This window comes from Pinus tabuliformis, chromosome Q (assembly GCF_031772625.1).
Source record: "Pinus tabuliformis cultivar Carrire ecotype Pingquan chromosome Q, CPIR1, whole genome shotgun sequence".
Lineage (NCBI taxonomy): Eukaryota > Viridiplantae > Streptophyta > Pinopsida > Pinales > Pinaceae > Pinus > Pinus tabuliformis.
In genome coordinates this window covers 1,056,130,641-1,056,143,144 of record NC_142296.1, presented here as the reverse complement: position 1 = coordinate 1,056,143,144, position 12,504 = coordinate 1,056,130,641, and positions in this window count along the sequence as shown.

Genomic DNA, 12,504 nt, shown 5'->3' with positions numbered 1-12,504 from the left:
GATGCTCCTATTACACTGAAAACAAAACTTCCTATGACCTCCGGAATCTACAAACAAAAACCAAAACCACTCTCTAATCTCTTCAATGGACAAAACTGCTTCTTATAGGCCTGTAGGTACATCAAAACCTTCTCTAGCCTAAACTTGGCATGAACATGCTACATGCTAGGTTTGAATTGGTTCAGTCTTGTCAAGGTTGGACACTTAGGATTAAGTTACATGGTGGAGTAATTAATTTCAAACAAAAAAAATCATACAAAACCCAAAAATAACATTTGATAAGCCCCTAGCCGCTGGCGGTTTACTGACTGGGCGGAGGAGGTTGACCACCCATGTGAATAAGCAACGACCTAAACACTAGCTACCACCTCCATGGTCTCCCCGACGGTTTCGGTGATCCTTGTGCTAACTGTTTGGATGTGACAACTATCCGGCAGTTATCCTCCACGATTGCTCCGCCATGGTTATATTAACTCCGCGGTTACATATCCTGATCACATGTCTCTACAGCGGTTAGAACCCTACGCAGTCAGAGGTGACGGTAAAATCTAACCTCTGTGGTGATATAACCTCAGCAAGTTCGCATGCTGAGTTCAACTCCCAACGCAGTTACGGTAACCTCTACGGTTCCAAAGACCCCAACTATTAATCAATGCAGCGTTCACATGCTCAGACCTCTGATGTAGTTAGAGTTGGTAGTTTAGGACTGTGTATTTTAATTTACATTGTTTTATAATGTTTTTCAATATGTAAAAGGCCGAGAGTTGGTATAGCATAGGTTTTAATACATAGTGTTAATGCGATAGGTTTGGTAGGACTTAGGTTTTAGTCTTAGTTTTCAATACATATTTCAATGCATTATGTTTTAGACTTAGGGAATGTATTGATATAGGTTTAGGTTTTGTAATGGTGTTTAGGACTTAGGTTAGGGTTTTAGGATTAGGTTTGGGTTTTAGTCATTAGGATTTTTTTCATGAAATGAGAAAACCTTTTTACAATTAAATGTCACAAAGCGACATTTTGTCTCATGACGACAACCAAACCTTGCTCAATGATAATCGAAATCCTGCAAAGGGGGATGAAAAACACATGTCATCAACCAAATCCTGGTGGAACTGACGACAAACACATGTCGAAAGCTAGGTACAACACCATCTCAACTGAACGCCATGAAAAACCATAAGCATTACCTAAACAACCTGATCCATAACCAACACTGTCGAAACTGAATTGAATGCTGATGACGACACGGAACATTGACGACGACACTGAACACTAATGATGAACCTGTGCAACTGATCTGACGAGACCCTCCAGGATCAATCCTCTCCACTTGAAAGCTTTTGGACCACAAAAGTATGACTCAACAAATTGTCGATGAGGGTAGAGCTCCCTCTCTTTCCACCTTGCCCTGATGATGTACCAATACATTCGATCAATCATCTACAAGTGATGACCCTAACGATGCTAACCATTGCACATTTTGAGTCGATGACGTGTTCCATCCATCTACAGTATGAACAACTTGCAACGATGGGCAAAAAACCTGTTATGAACATGAAAATTGCTGCAACTTAGTTTGTCTTTGAAAGTATTGAGTTAGTTGTTGATTTGTTTTAATCACTTTTTCCTTATTCATTAAATGATGTTTCCATTGATTAGCACTTTCCCCTGATGCATAAGTTTCCCTTAGAGACTTTGACACTGCTTTAGAAAAGGCTTTTATATGAAAACAAATAGTTTTCCTCTCTACTTGAAAATAGGTTTCCAAACTGTTCGAAACATGAAATGGAGACATAATATAAGAGAAATTTAACATTGGCTTTCCCCAAACTAACTTGTATCCCTCTATCTGTTAATTTTCAAACTTGAACTAAACTGATTCATTCTAACATTAGGAAGAGGATCTTTAGGCACAAACTGTAATTCATGGTGTATTCCCTACTTATGAGTAAGATGTGTGGTTTTACATAGAACTGGAATAGTTTCTATCTCTTTGATCAAACTATCTTTAAGTTGAGTCTCATAATCTGAACAAACGTCATGTTGATTTTTATGTTGTTCCTTTACACACATGATTACAAATCTTTTGTTTGAACTTATTAATCACTTCATCTGATTAGCATTAACTGAATTCAATTGATTTTTGTTTTGATGTTCCCTGGCAATAAATTCAACCCCATATTTCTTAAGGTGATATTTATGTTCTCTCCTGTAAAATACTGCATCACGATCATACAGATTGTTGTGTGTGGAGCATGATTGTTCAGAGGTCTTTTTTTTAGCTAGATGTATACCCCATGAAGTTTGTACACCACTCCACGCAGGGGGGTACGGGGGGGACTTGTCCCTCCCCGGGGGTCTGGGGGGGGCGATCCCCCCGGCTGGGGGGTCCGAGGGCCAGCGGTCCCCTGGTGGGGGCTCGGGGCCAGCGCCCCCTAAAGCTAAAAACATATGTAAAATTGCCTTGTAAAAGTATAGTAATTCCTAGTCAATCTGGGCCGTTCATTAGGCGGATGATCTGACGGTAGAACTTATGTTTAGTTTAGGGTCTTTTCCCTAGAAGGCAACCCCTCTCTTTGTATGAGGGCATTGTATTTGAGGATGTGTAATAGATGTGTATTCTGTGAGCAAGAAACAGAGAGGTGAGACTGTGAGAGAAAACAGAGGATATTACATCGGATCTACTGTAGGTTGTGTCTCTTCATTTTGCTGGATAATAGAAAGGAAGGACTGGCTATTCGGGGTGGACGTAGCCTAAACTGGGTGAACCACGTATATCTATGTCTTTGTTGTTTTATGCGTTTTTTGTGTTTATGTTTCTGCAATATTTTATGTGTTCCACTGCTCCGTAATATATAATTTTATAACAACTGGTATCAGAGCCAAAGGTCTATTTGGCTGATAAACTCGCAGGAAAGAAGGGTTCCTTGTTCGAGTGGGAGCAATGGCGGAAGATGGTAAGTTTAGGGTCGAGAAATTTAACGGCCAAAACTTCTCACTGTGGAAGATGCAGATGGAATATTATTTGTATCAGAAAGATCTGTACCTACCATTGAGCGGAAAAACAAAGAAGCCGATGGCTATGAAAGATGAAGAATGGAACCTTCTCGATAGAAAGGCACTCAGAACAATACAGTTGTGCCTCGCTGCTTCAGTTGCCTTCAACATTTCGAAGGAAACAACGACAAAGGGTTTGATTCAGCCATTTTCGAAACTATATGAAAAACCCTCGGCCTCAAACAAGGTATTTCATATGAAATGGTTATTTAATATGAAGATGTCAGAAGGTGGATCTATCGCAGATCATTTAAATGATTTTAATACTATTACAAGTCAGTTATGTTCTGTAGGTGTAAACTTTGATGATGAAGTTAGAGCTCTGTTATTCTTGTGCTCACTCCCAGAAAGTTGGAATGGTTTAGTAATGGCCATTAGCAACCCTGTGTCTGGATCTAGTACTTTAAAGTTTGATGATGTTGTCAGTGCTATTCTTAGCGAGGAAATGCGACGGAAAAGCTTCGGTGAGACATCGGGAAATGCTTTGAGTGCAGAGTCTAGGGGGAGAAAAATGGAAAGAGGAAAGAGCTCAGGATATCACAGTAAATCAAGGAAAGGCAGATCTAAGTCCAGATCGGGGATAGTGTGCTGGAAATGCGGAAAGAAAGGACATCTAAAGAAAGACTGTAGATCTCAGAAGGGAAAAGAAGGAGATTCACAACAAGAAAACAATCATGAAGCAAATGTGACAGGTGAGGTGTTACAAGATGCTTTGATTCTTTCTTTCGAAAATATTACTGATTCGTGGGTGGTAGATTCAAGGGCCTCATTCCATGCCACACCTAATAAGAAATACTTTCATGACTATGTTCAAGGAGATTTTGGACAAGTTCGTTTGGGTGATGATAAACCTTGTAAAATTGTTGGAATGGGTAAGGTTCTTGTAAAACAGCAGAATGGAAACCAATGGCTACTAAAGGAGATAAGGCATGTTCCAGATCTAAAGAAAAATCTTATTTCAACAGGGCAGTTAGGTGGTGAAGGTTGTGTGACAACTTTCACAGATAAAGCTTGGAAGGTCACCAAAGGAGCCCTAGTAATAGAAAAAGGTGAAAAGGTTGGTACATTGTATTTATGCAATGGTATTTCTAACTCTGTTAATGCTTTAACTTCCAAAGGAGCAGATGCAGCATTATGGCATCATAGGCTCGGACACATGAGTGAAAAAGGGATGAAGATTCTTCACTCAAGGAATTTGTTGCCGGGTTTGAAGAATGTTGATTTGGACTTCTGTGAAAATTGCATTTATGGAAACAGAAGAGAGTCAGATTTCTCTGAGTTGGGAAAGAAAAGAAGAGCGAAAAAATAGAGCTTGTGCATATAGATGTATGGGGACCTGCTCAGGTATCATCTCTCAGTGACTCTCATTATTATGTTACTTTTATTGATGATGAAACTAGAAAAACTTGGATTTATTGTATTAAGAATAAATTTGATGTATTTGATACTTTCAAGAAATGGAAAGCTTTGGTTGAGATTGAGACAGGAAAGAAATTGAAGTGTCTTAGATCAGACAATGGAGGTGAATATTGCAGCAAAGAGTTTGATAGGTACTGTTCAGAGCATGGAATTTGCAGAGAGAAGACAGTTCTAAGAACACCACAAGAAAATGGTGTGTCAGAAAGGATGAACAGAACAATCATGGAGCGTGCAAGGTGCATGAGATTGCATGCAAGATTGCCTTGATAGTTTTGGACAGATGTTGTAGATATTGTTGTTTATCTAATAAACAGAGGGCCTTCAAGTTCCTTGGATGGTGGGGTTCCAGAGGAAGCATGGAAAGGTAAAAAGGTAAACTACTCCTTTTTAAAGCCTTTTGGTTGTGAGGCCTTTGTCCATATTGATAAAGAAAATAGAACAAAGCTTGAGGCAAAGTCAAAGAAATGTACCTTTATTGGATATGGTGTTAATGATTTTGGTTATCACTTATATGATTATGAAAATCACAAAATCATTAGGAGCAGAGATGTAATATTCAATGAAAAGGTCTTGTATAAGAATAAGTTGCAGGAAAAGAAACAATAAAAAGAAAACAAGTAATATGCAGTTCTTGACGAAATCACTGAAAAAGTAAAGGTGCCTGAAAATAATAATAATCAACAACCACAACAACAGAAACCACCACAACAGCAACAGGCACCCCAAACACCTGAAAGTGGTGTTAGAAGATCTACCAGGATAAGTAGACCCCCTGAATGATACTCTCCTTCATTATATTATTTATTGTTGACTGATTCTGGTGAACCCGAATGTTATGAAGAAGCAATGCAGGTTGAAAGCAGGAAGAAGTGGGAGGCAGCCATGGAAGAAGAGATGGACTCCTTAATGCATAACCAGACTTGGGACTTAGTCAGGTTGCCTACAGGAAAAACTACATTGAAGAATAAATGGGTTTACAGGTTGAAGGAAGAAGATGGAGGAAAACAGAGGTACAAAGCTAGACTTGTGGTGAAGGGGTTTGCACAGAAGAAAGGTATTGATTTTGATGAAATATTTTCTCCTATTGTTAAAATGACTTCAATCAGAACTATTTTAAGTCTAGTGGCGGTTGAAGATTTGCATCTTGAGTAGTTAGATGTAAAGACAACCTTTCTCCATGGGGATTTGGAGGAAGAGATATATATGCAACAGCGACAAAGATATGAAGTGAAAGGGAAGGAGAAACTAGTGTGCAGGTTGAAGAAGAGCTTGTATGGCTTAAAACAGGCTCCAAGGCAATGGTATCTAAAATTTGATAAGTTTATGTCTAAACAAGGTTATACTAGATGTCACTCTGATCATTGTGTTTATCTGAAAAAGCAATATGATGGTAGCTATATTATATTGTTATTATATGTAGATGACATGCTTGTAGCAGGGTCTAACATGCAGGAAATAAATGTGCTCAAAAGAAAATTAGCAAATTCATTTGCAATGAAGGATTTGGGAGCTGCAAAACAAATCCTTGGTATGAGAATCACTAGAGACAGGAAAAATCACAAATTAACATTGTCTCAGAATGAGTACATACAAAAGGTGTTGAAAAGATTTAATATGCATAATGCAAAACCAGTTAGTACACCTTTTGCTAGCCATTTCAAACTTAGTAAGGAAATGTGCCCAAAGACCCAAGAAGACATGGATTATATGTCTAAAGTTCCATATGCATCAGCAGATGGAAGCTTAATGTATGCAATGGCTTGCACAAGGCCTGATATTGCACATGCAGTGGGAGTTGTAAGCAGGTACATGAACAATCCAGGAAAGGAACATTGGATGGCAGTGAAATGGATTCTCAAATATTTGAAAGGTACCTCAAATCAAGCATTATGCTTTGGTGGTTCAAACATTTCCCTACAGGGATATGTTGATGCAGATATGGACGGTGACAGAAATAACAGGAGGAGCACTGCAGGATATGTATTTACTGTTGGTAGAATAGCTGTCAGTTGGGTTTCAAAAATCCAAAGTGTTGTTGCACTTTCAACAACAGAAACGGAGTAGGTTGCTGCTACAGAGGCTAGTAAAGAAATGATTTGGTTACAAAGGTTTATGGGTGAATTGGGTAAGGAGTATAATATGGGCACGTTATACAGTGATAGCCATAGTGCCATTCATCTTGCAAAGAACTCAGCATTTCATTCCAGGACTAAACACATATAGCTCAAGTACCATTTCATACAATCAGTGTTGGAAGATGGAGAGTTGAAGCTGGAAAAGATACACACTAGTCAGAATCCTGCAGATATGCTAACAAAAGTTGTAACAAGGGAGAAACTGAGAACATGCTCAGTTTCAATTGGTCTTCAAGGATGACAATGAAGATGAGAAACAGCCAGGTCCAAAGAGGAGTCATTGTCCAGCAAATGAAGCAGCGGTGGAGTTGCTACAATCATTCTCCAAGTGGGAGATTGTTGTGTGTGGAGCATGATTTTTCAGAGGTCTTTGTTTCTGTCGGATGTATACCCCAAGACGTTTGTACACCCCTCCACGCTCGGGGGTTCGGGGGGGCCGATCCCCCCCGGCTGGGGGGTTCGGGGGCCAGCGGTCCCTCGGCGGGGGCTCGAGGGCAGTGCCCCCGAAGCTAAAAACAGATGTAAAATTGCCTTGTAAAAGTATAGTAATTTCTAGTCAATCTGGGCCGTTCATTAGGCGGATGATCTGATGGTAGAACTTATGTCTAGTTTAGGGTTTTTTGCCCTAGAAGGAAACCCCTCTCTTTGTATGAGGGCATTGTATTTGAGGCTGTGTAATAGATGTGTATTATGTGAGCGAGAAACAGAGAGGTGAGACTGTGAGAGAAAACAGAGGATATTACAACGGATCTGTTGTAGGTTGTGTCTCTTCATTTTGCTGGATGATAGAAAGGAGGGACTGGCTGTTCGGGGTGGAAGTAGCCCAAACTGGGTGAACCACATATATTTGTGTCTCTTTTGTTTTTTTCATTTTTTTTGTTTATGTTTCTGCAATATTTTATGTGTTCCATTGCTCCGTAATATATAATTTTATAACAACTAGTATCAGATCTGAAGGTCTATTTGGCTGATAAACTCGCAGGAAAGAGGGGTTCCTTGTTCGAGTGGGAGCAATGGCGGAAGATGGTAAGTTTAGGGTCAAGAAATTTAACGGCCAAAAATTCTCACTGTGGAAGATCCAGATGGAAGATTATCTGTATCAGAAAGATCTGTACCTACCATTGAGCAGAAAAACAAAGAAGCTGACGGTTATGACAGATGAAGAATGGAACCTTCTCGATAGAAAGGGCACTCGGAACAATATGGTTGTGCCTCGCTGCATCAGTCGCCTTCAACATTTCGAAGGAAACAACGGCGGAGGGTTTGATTCAGGAATTTTCGAAACTATATGAAAAACCCTTGGCCTCAAACAAGGTATTTCTTATGAAAAGATTATTTAATATGAAGATGTCAGAAGGTGGATATGTTGCAGATCATTTAAATTATTTTAATACTGTTACAAGTCAGTTATGTTCTGTAGGGGTAAACTTTGATTATGAAGGAGCTCTGTTATTCTTGTGCTCATTGCCAGAAAGTTGGAATGGTTTAGTAATGGCCATTAGTAACTCTGTGTCTGGATCTAGTACTTTAAAGTTTGATGATGTTTTCGGTGCTATCCTTAGCGAGGAAATGCGACGGAAAATCTCCGGTGAGACATCGGGAAATGCTTTGAGTGCAGAGTCTAGGGGAAGAAAAATGGAAAGAGGAAAGAGCTCAGGATATCACAGTAAATCAAGGAAAGGCAGATCCAAGTCCAGATCGGGGATAGTGTGTTGGAAATGCAGAAAGAAAGGACATCTAAAGAAAGATTGTAGATCTCGGAAGGGAAAAGAAGGAGATTCACGGCAAGAAAACAATCATGAAGCAAATGTGACAGGTGAGGTGTTACAAGATGCTTTGATTCTTTATTTCGAAAATATTACTGATTCGTGGGTGGTAGATTCAAGGGCCTCATTCAATGCCACACCTGATAAGAAATACTTTCATGACTATGTTCAATGAGGTTTTGGACAAGTTCGTTTGGGTGATGATAAACCCTGTAAAATTGTTGGAATGGGTAAGGTTCTTGTAAAACAGCAGAATGGAAACCAATGGCTACTAAAGGAGGTAAGGCATGTTCCAGATCTAAAGAAAAATCTGATTTCAACAGGGTAGTTAGGCAGTGAAGTTTGTGTGACAACTTTCACAGATAAAGCTTGGAAGGTCACCAAAGGAGCCCTAGTAATAGCAAAGGGCAAAAAGGTTGGTACATTGTATTTATGCAATGGTATTTCTAACTCTGTTAATGCTTTAACTTCCAAAGGAGTAGATGCAGCATTATGGCATCATAGGCTCGGACACATGAGTGAAAAAGGGATGAAGATTCTTCACTCAAGGAATTTGTTGTCGGGTTTGAAGAATGTTGATTTGGACTTCTGTGAAAATTGCATTTATGGAAAACAGAAGAGAGTCAGATTTCTCAGAGTTGGGAAAGAAAAGAAGAGCGAAAAATTAGAGCTTGTGCATACAGATGTATGGGGACCTGCTCAAGTATCATCTCTCAGTGCCTCTCATTATTATGTTACTTTTATTGATGATGCAACTAGAAAAACTTGGATTTATTGTATTAAGAATAAATCTGATGTATTTGATACTTTCAAGAAATGGAAAGCTTTGGTTGAGATTGAGACAGGAAAGAAATTGAAGTGTCTTAGATCTGACAATGGAGGTGAATATTGCAGCAAAGAGTTTGATAGATACTGTTCAAATCATGGAATTCGCAGAGAGGAGACAGTTCCAAGAACACCACAAGAAAATGGTGTGTCAGAAAGGATGAACAGAATAATCATGGAGCATGCAAGGTGCATGATATTGCATGCAGGATTGCCTTTACAGTTTTGGCAGATGCTGTAGATACTACTGTTTATCTAATAAACAGAGGGCCTTCAAGTTCCTTGGATGGTGGTGTTCCAGAGGAAGCATGGACAGGTAAAAAATTAAACTACTCCTTTTTAAAGCCTTTTGGTTGTGAGGCCTTTATCCATATTGATAAAGAAAATAGAACAAAGCTTGAGGCAAAGTCAAAGAAATGTACCTTTATTGGATATGGTGTTAATGATTTTGGTTATCACTTATATGATTATGAAAATCAAAAAATCATTAGGAGCAGAGATGTAATATTCAATGAAAAGGTCTTGTATAAGAATCAGTGACAGGAAAAGAAGCAAGAAAAAGAAAACAAGGAATATGCAGTTCTTGACGAAATCACTGAAAAAGTAAAGGTGCCTGAAAATAATAATAATCAACAACCATAACAACAGAAACCACCACAACAGCAACAGGCACCCCAAACACCTGAAAGTGGTGTTAGAAGATCTACCAGGATAAGTAGACCCCCTGAACGATACTCTCCTTCATTATATTATTTATTGTTGACTGATTATGGTGAACTTGAATGTTATGAAGAAGCAATGCAGGTTGAAAGCAGGAAGAAGTGGGAGGCAGCCATGGAAGAAGAGATGGACTCCTTAATGCATAACCAGACTTGGGACTTAGTCAGGTTGCCTACAGGAAAAACTACATTGAAGAATAAATGGGTTTACAGGCTGAAGGAAGAAGAAGGAGGAAAACAGAGGTACAAAGCTAGACTTGTGGTGAAGGGGTTTGCACAGAAGAAAGGTATTGATTTTGATGAAATATTTTCTCCTATTGTTAAAATGACTTCAATCAGAACTATTTTAAGTCTAGTGGCAGTTGAAGATTTGCATCTTGAGTAGTTAGATGTAAAGACAACCTTTCTCCATGGGGATTTGGAGGGAGAGATATATATGCAACAGCGACAAAGATATGAAGTGAAAGGGAAGGAGAAACTAGTGTGCAGGTTGAAGAAGAGCTTGTATGGCTTAAAACAGGCTCCAAGGCAATGGTATCTAAAATTTGATAAGTTTATGTCTAAACAAGGTTATACTAGATGTCACTCTGATCATTGTGTTTATCTGAAAAAGCAAAATGATGGTAGCTATATTATTGTTATTATATGTAGATGACATGCTTGTTGTAGGGTCTAACATGCAGGAAATAAATGTGCTCAAAAGAAAATTAGCAAATTCATTTGCAATGAAGGATTTGGGAGCTGCAAAACAAATCCTTGGTATGAGAATCACTAGAGACAGGAAAAATCACAAATTAACATTGTCTTAGAATGAGTACATAAAAAAGGTGTTGAAAAGATTTAATATGCACAATTCAAAACCAGTTAGTACACCTTTTTCTAGCCATTTCAAACTTAGTAAGGAAACGTGGCCAAAGACCCAAGAAGACATAGATTATATGTCTAAAGTTCCATATGCATCAACAGTTGGAAGCTTAATGTATGCAATGTTCTGCACAAGGCTTGATATTGCACATGTAGTGGGAGTTGTAAGTAGGTACATGAACAGTCCAGGAAAGGAACATTGGATGGCAGTGAAATGGATTCTCATATATTCGAAAGGTACCTCAAATCAATCATTATGCTTTGGTGGTTCAAACATTTCCCTACAGGGATATGTTGATGCAGATATGGCAGGTGACAGAGATAACAGGAGGAGCACTACAGGATATGTATTTACTGTTGGTGGAACAGCTATCAGTTGGGTTTCAAAAATCCAAAGTGTTGTTGTGCTTTCAACAACAGAAGCAGAGTATGTTGCTGCTACAGAGGCTAGTAAAGAAATGATTTGGTTACAAAGGTTTATGGGTGAATTGGGTAAGGAGTATGATATGGGCATGTTATACAGTGATAGCCAAAGTGCCATTCATCTTGCAAAGAACTCAGCATTTCATTCCAGGACTAAACACATACAGCTCAAGTACCATTTCATACGATCAGTGTTGGAAGATGGAGAGTTGAAGCTGGAAAAGATACACACTAGCCAGAATCCTGCAGATATGCTAACAAAAGTTGTAACCAGGGAGAAACTGAGAACATGATTAGTTTCAATTGGTCTTCAAGGATGACAATGGAGATGAGAAATAGCCAGGTCCAAAGAGGAGTCATTTTCCAGCAAATGAAGCAGCGGTGGAGTTGCTAGAATCATTCTCCAAGTGGGAGATTGTTGCGTGTGGAGCATGATTGTTAAGAGGTCTTTGTTTCAGTCGGATGTATACCCCAGGAAGTTTGTACACCCCTCCACGCAGGGGGGTGCGGGAGGGACTTGTCCCCCCCTCGGGGGTCCATGGGGGCCGATCCCACTCGGCTGGGGGGTCCAGGGGCCAGCGGTCCCCCGGCAGGGTCTCGGGGGCAGCACCCCTGAAGCTAAAAACAGATGTAAAATTGCCTTGTAAAAGTATAGTAATTTCTAGTCACTCTGGGCCATTCATTAGGTGGATGATCTGAAGGTAGAACTTATGTTTAGTTTAGGGTTTTTTGCCCTAGAAGGCAACCCCTCTCTTTGTATGAGGGCATTGTGTTTGAGGTTGTGTAATAGATGTGTATTATGTGAGTGAGAAACAGAGAGGTGAGACTGTGAGAGAAAACAGAGGATATTACAGCGGATATGTTGTAGGTTGTGTCTCTTTATTTTGTTGGATAATAGAAAGAAAGGACTGGCTGTTCGGGGTGGACGTAGCCCAAACTGGGTGAATCACATATATTTGTGTCTCTCTTGTTTTATGTGTTTTCTGTGTTTATGTTTCTGCAATATTTTATGTGTTCCATTGCTCCGTAATATATAATTTTATAACAAAAAGGACTTCCTAAGACAAATCCCCATATGCCTACTAGAACCACATCTAATTCCACTTCATCAATGTAATTAGCTGTAATGGAAAATCTTAATCGACACTATTTGGTGACCTTTATCTGAGTTGATTTATTTATCCATCCTATTGGGTAAGTTCTTAGATGATTCCATGTTTCCAAACCCAAAATTTTAACTAAATATTCAGAGATTAAATTCGCCTGTGCTCCACTGTCAAACATTGTATCTAT